The sequence below is a fragment of the Pan troglodytes genome, chromosome 2, assembly GCF_028858775.2.
Source record: "Pan troglodytes isolate AG18354 chromosome 2, NHGRI_mPanTro3-v2.0_pri, whole genome shotgun sequence".
In the NCBI taxonomy this organism is placed as follows: Eukaryota; Metazoa; Chordata; class Mammalia; order Primates; family Hominidae; genus Pan; species Pan troglodytes.
This window is the reverse complement of record NC_086015.1, coordinates 192,593,962-192,600,942: the sequence shown is the minus strand read 5'-3', so window position 1 is coordinate 192,600,942 and position 6,981 is coordinate 192,593,962.

Here is a 6,981-nt window from a genome sequence, read left to right as displayed (position 1 = left end):
TCACCCAGGTAGTGAGCATGGTATCTAATAGGTAGGTTTTTAACCCACATCCCCCCATACTTTCCTGCTTGGGTAGTACATACTGTCTATTCTCATCATTATGTTCATGTGTACTCAATGTTTAGCTCCCACTTATAGGTGAGAACATGCAGTATTGGATTTTATGTAGCTGAGTTAGTTCACTTAGGATGATGGCCTCCAGCTGCATCTATGTTGCTTCAAAGGACCTGATTTTGTTCTTTTAAGGGCTGTGTAATATTCCACGGTGTATATGAACCACATTTTCTTTATCCAATCTACTGTTGATGGGCATCTAGGTTGATTTTATGTTTTTGCTATTGTGAATAATGATGCAATAAACATATGAGTGCATGCGCCTTCTGGTAGAATGATTTGTTTCCTTCTGGGTATATACCCAGTAATAGGGCCTCCTGGTTAAGTGGTAGCTCTGTCTTAGTTTCTTTGAAAAATCTCCAAACTGCTTTCCACAGCAGCTGAATTAATTTAACTTTCCACCAACGGCATATCAGCATTCCCTTTTCTCCACAGGTTTTCCAACATCTGTTATTATTTGACATTTTCATAATGGCCATTCTGAATGGTGTGAGATGATATCTCATTGTGGTTTTGATTTGTATTTCTGTGATAATTAGTGATATTGCACATTTTTTCATATATTCATTGGTCATTTGTATGTCTTCTTTTGAGAAGTGTCTGTTCATGTCCTTTGCCCACTTTTTAATAAGGTTATTGTTTTTTGCTTGTTGATATGTTTAAGTTCATGGTGGATTCTGGATATTAGATCTTTATCAGATGCATAGTTTGTGAATATGTTCTCCCATTCTACAGGTTGTTTGTTCACTCTGTTGATAGTTTCTTTTGCTGTACAGCAGCTTTTTAGTTTAATTAGTTCTCACTTGTCAATTTTAATTTTTATTGCAATTGCTTTTGGGGACTTAGCCAAAAATTCTTTGCCAAGGTCGATGTCAAGGAGGGTTCTCCCTGGGTTTTCTACTAGGGTTTTTACAGTTTGTGGCCTTACATTTATATTTTTATCCATCTTGAGGTAATTGTTGTATATGCTAATGAAGCTTTATTTCTGGGTTCTCCATTCTGTTCCATTGGCCTATACATCTGTTTTTGTGCTTGTACTATGTTGTTTTGGTTATTGTAGCGTTATAGCATAGTTTCAAGTCAGGTAATATGATGCCTTTGGCTTTGTTCTTTTTGCTTAGGATTGATTTGGCTTTGGGGGTTCTTTTTTGGTTCCATATGAATTTTAGAAATAGAATTAGTTTTTTCTAATTCTGTGGAAAATTACAGTGGTAGTTTGATAGGATTACCCTTGAATCCATAAATTGCTTTGGGCCGTGTAGTCATTTTAGTGATATTGATTTTTCCAATCTATAAGCATGGAATGTTTTACCTTTTATTTGTGTTGTCTCTGATCTCTTTCAGCAGCGTCTTGTAGTTCTCCATACAGAGATCTTTCACCTCCTTGGTTAGCTGTATTCCCAGATATTTCTCTTTTTTTGTGGCTATTATAAATGGGATTGTATTCATAAAATGACTCTTAGCTTGAACGCCATTGGTGTATAGAAATGCTACTGATTTTTGTACATTGATTTTGTATCCTAAAACCTTACTAAAGTAATTTGTCAGTGCTAGCAGTCTTTTGACAGAGGCTTTAGGGTTTTCTATGTACACAAATGAAGAAAACTAGAGGAAATGGGTAAATTCCTGAAAACCGAAAAACTCCCAAGATTGAATCAGGAAGAAAGTGAAAACTTGAACAGACCAATGACAAGTTCTGAAATTGAATTAGTAATAAACATCGTACCAAACAAGGACAGCACTGGACCAAAGGGATTCGCAGCCAAATTACACCAGATATCCAGTGAAGAACTGGTACCAATCCTATTGAAACTATTCCTAAAAATTGAGAGGGAGGGGCTCCTCCCTAACTCATTCTATAAAGCTAGCACCAGCCTGATACCAAAATCTTGCAGAGAAATAATGGAAAAAGAAAACTTTAGGCCAATATCCCTAATGAACATAGATGCAAAAATCCTCAAGAAAATAGTAGTGAACCGGCCGGGTTCAGTGGCTCAGGCCTGTAATCCCAGCACTTTGGGAGGCCGAGACAGGTGGATCACCTGAAGTCAAGAGTTCGAGACCAACCTGGCTGACATGGTAAAACCCCATCTCTACTAAAAAAAATCCAAAAAAAAAAAAAAAAAAATGTAGCCGGGCATGTTGGCACAAGCCTGTAATCCCAGCTACTTGGGAGGCTGAGGCAGGAGAATCACTGGAACCCAGGAGGCGGAGGTTGCAGTGAGTCGAGACTGTGGCACTGTACCCCAGTCTGAGTGACAGAGCAAGACACCATCAAAAAAAAAAAAAAAAAAAAAGAAAAGAAAAGAAAAGAAAAGAAAATAGTAGTAAGCTGAGTCTAGCAGCACATCGAAAACTTAATACACCATGCTCAAGTAAGCTTTATTCCTAAGATGCAAGTCTGGTTCAGTACACACAAACCAATAAATATAATTTATCACAAAAACAGAATTAAAGGAAAAAACCATATGATCATCTCAATAGATGCAGAAATAAATTTTAATAATATCCAACATCCCTTCATTAATAAAAGCTCTCTCAACAGACTAGGCATTGAAGGAACAAACTTCAAAATAATAAAAGCTATCTATGACAAACCCACAGCCCATATCATGCTGAAAGGGCAAAAGCTAGAATCATTTCCCTTGATAACTGGAACAAGATTAGGATTTCCACTTTTACCACTCCTATTCTGTATAGTACTGGAAGCCCTAGCCAGAGAAATTAGGCAAAAGAAGTAAATAAAGGGCATTTGAATAGGAAAGTGAGTCAAACTATCTCTCTTTACTGTAGAAACTTTAAAAAAAGAAAAAAAAAAAGGACCTTTGCCAAGGTGTCATCCTCAGACTCTGATTTAATGGACCAAGACATTAGTATTTTTTAAAAGCTCCTCAACTGATTCTCATGTATAGCCATAGTGGACAACCACTGCCTCAAACCAAATTATCCCAGCCCAGACCACAGAACAAGCGTAGAATAAAATGGACATCAGGTCAAACTGCTTTGCTGTCCACACTGACCTAGTTAACAGATGACAGAGGAAGGTTAGAGGTATCTCAGCAGAAAGAACAGGCTCTTCCTCATCTTTATTGGTGTGATTGAAGTGGCCCAGCTACAGGGGGAAGAAGGGAGCCTCCGCTTCAGACTAGCAACACTTTATTAACCTGAGAAGGAAAAGAACACATTACCGAAACAGGGTGAGGAAGGAACTTGATCCCTGTAAATCCATATGTAGGGGTGGCATCCTGTAAAAAGCATGTAGAAACCCAGAACCGCTAGCTTTAAAACCTCATCCACTTCCTCTGCAAAAAATGACCCCTAGCAGGAGGCTTCCTTTCTTGTGTAGAGGCCTGGAAAAGTATCTCATATTAAGAATGTGAACTGATATTTCGTGAGTGTCTGCTAGGAGTTGAGAACTCTGCTAAGCATATGCATAGATAGCATCCAGCCCTCCAGTCCCAAGGAGGATTCTGCCAGCTTTCAAGGGGATTGAAAGTTAGTGAAGGTAAAGCAAGATCTCTCCTAAGGACTATAGAACAGACTTATTTCTGCCTGCCACACACTTGAGATCTCTCAGCTACTAGACACTCTGGGCCAAGTGGTTTTCAACCTTTAGCATTCATCAAAAGTGGCCGCGAGGCTTTCAATTGACCATTTACAATGTATTGAGCCACAAAGATGAGCTCAATACATTTTAGAAAGCATAAATCACATAGATCATATGAAACAAATACAAAATATAAAGACATAAAAATGTAAAAGTGCTCACCCAATTAAATATAGCCTTCTGGTCTTACCCCAGAATTTCTGAGTCAGTAGGTCTGTGGAGGGGCTTATAGTTTGAGCTACTGATGAGCTCTCAGGGTGATGCTGATGTTGCCGGACTAGGCACCAAACCTCTGATACCCTTCTTTCAAGGGTACTAGCACGATGGAGCTGTCTTCAATGGGTTATCAAGAATCATATATGTTTGCTTCCCAAATTTGTTATGATTTTCTTCTTCTACATGTAGGTTAATTAAATATTATGTAACCAATAAATTACAAATATAAATAAGAGGGCTTGTTTTGGATTTCTCTGAAAGTTAAGTAGAATATTTTGGAAGTTTCCCATAAGAAGTGTTGCTTTAGGAAAAAAATGCTTTCGGGTGAGTTTGCTGTCAGGTGAGAAGAGTGCGAGACTAGGAGATGGGGGGTGGGAGAGAGAACTATAAAACTCCTTAACTTCTGCATGCACGATGCTTCAGGGTGTCTTCTATTTGTTTTTTCTTTTGCTCCTTAAATATGCTGAACCTAGAAAAGGCCTTGGCACTACATCAAAGTATTTTCAATTCATTGTATATGTACATGCTTTAAATTTTTAAAAATGTTTTCAAAAACCTTTCTGAAAAGGTGTGTATCATTTCTTATTCTCTTTAATTCACATATTTTCTTCATTCTCTATTTATATTTATATTTAATTCATAAATCAACTAATTATGAATATCTGTAAATACTGAACTTAGAACTAATCATTTGCTTACACAGGAACAATGAAAATTTTTTACTCTAAGTACTAGCAAATAAAATTAATGTGGGTGGTATGAAAGTATTCTGAAGCAAACGCGAAAATGAAGCCTTGTTCTGAGAACTTAGAAGAAAAAACTCACGTATTTGCACATGTGCGTGCACACATGCACACACACACAGATAGTGTATCTATATCTCTGGATACATCACAAATATTGTTATTTAGGTTTTTTTTCTGTAAATTGCTTCTGCCTCCTTTACCCAATATTTAATTAGGTGAGATTTTTAAAAACTTCTGCATGCTATAACTTCGTATTTATTTAATATAATAGATTCTCTTATAAGTTTTATTTTTATTATTATTATTATAAATTGTCATTGAAAACTTCAGAAAACATTTCCTTTCTTGTATTCAAAGTCAGAGGTATGCCTAATAGTCAATTATTTGGCACCTAATTGATTAAATAGTGTGATTAACTTTGACATCTTTCCCTATTATAGACTTAGAATGCTGTGTTAGTCTTCCATTGCCATTGTTTCCTCTGCTACTTAAAAAAATGTTCACATCCCTTGTAAGTTGGATTCCTAGGTATTTTATTCTCTTTGAAGCAATTGTGAATGGAGTTCACTCATGATTTGGCTCTCTGTTTGTCTATTATTGGTGTATAAGAATGCTTGTGATTTTTGCACATTGATTTTGTATCCTGAGACTTTGCCGAAGTTGCTTATCAGCTTAAGGAGATTTTGGGCTGAGACAATGGGGTTTTCTAAATATACAATCATGTCATCTGCAAACAGGGACAATTTGACTTCCTCTTTTCCTAATTGAATACCCTTTATTTCTTTCTCCTACCTGATTGCCCTGGCCAGAAATTCTAACACTATGTTGAATAGGAGTGGTGACAGAGGGCATCCCTGTCTTGTGCCAGTTTTCAAAGGGAATGCTTCCAGTTTTTGCCCATTCAGTATGATATTGGCTGTGGGTTTGTCATAAATAGCTCTTATTATTTTGAGATACATCCCATCAATAACTAATTTATTGAGAGTTTTTAGCATGAAAGGCTACTGAATTTTGTCAAATGCCTTTTCTGCATCTATCAAGATAATCATGTAGTTTTTGTCTTTGGTTCTGTTTATATGCTGGATTACGTTTATTGATTTGCATATGTGGAACCAGCCTTGCATCCCAGGAGTGAAGCCCACTTGATCATGGTGGATAAGCTTTTCAATGTGCTGCTGGATTTGGTTTGTCAGTATTTTATTGAGGATTTTTGCATTGATGTTCATCAGGGATATTGGTCTAAAATTCTCTTTTTTTGTTGTGTCTCTGCCAGGCTTTGGTATTAGGATGGAGAACTATAAACCACTGCTCAGTGAAATAAAAAAGGACACAAACAAATGGAAGAACATTCCATGCTCATGGATAGGAAGAATCAATATCATGAAAATGGCCATACTGCCCAAGGTAATTGATAGATTCAATGCTATCCCCATCAAGCTACCAATGACTTTCTTCACAGAATTGGAAAAAACTACTTTAAAGTTCATATGGAAACAAAAAAGAGCCCACATTGCCAAGACAATCCTGAGCCAAAAGAACAGAGCTGGAGGCATCATGTTACCTGACTTCAAACTATACAAGCCTACCGTAACCAAAACAGCATGGTACTGGTACCAAAACAGAGATATAGACCAAGGGAACAAAACAGAGCCCTCAGACATCTGATCTTTGACAAATCTGACAAAAACAAGAAATGGGGAAAGGATTCCCTATTTAATAAATGGTGCTGGGAAAACTGGCTAGCCATATGTAGAAAGCTGAAACTGGATCCCTTCCTTACACCTTAGACAAAAATTAACACAAGATGCATTAAAGACTTACATGTTAGACCTAAAACCATAAAAACCCTAGAAGAAAACCTAGACAATACCATTCAGGACATAGGCATGGGCAAGGACTTCATGTCTAAAACACCAAAAGCAATGGCAGCAAAAGCCAAAATAGACAAATGGGATCTAATTAAACTAAAGAGCTTCTGCACAGCAAAAGAAACTACCATCAGAGTGAACAAGCAACCTACAGAATGGGAGGAAATTTTTGCAATCTACTCATCTGACAAAGGGCTAATATCCAGAATCTACAAAGAACTCAAACAAATTTACAAGAAAAAAATCAAACAACCCCATCAAAAAGTGAGTGAAGAATATGAACAGACACTCCTCAAAAGAAGACATTTATGCAGCCAACAAACATATGAAAAAAAGCTCATACTAGTTATTAGAGAAATGCAAATCAAAACCACAATGAGATAACATCTCACTCCAGTTAAAATGGTGATCATTAGAAAGTCAGGAAACA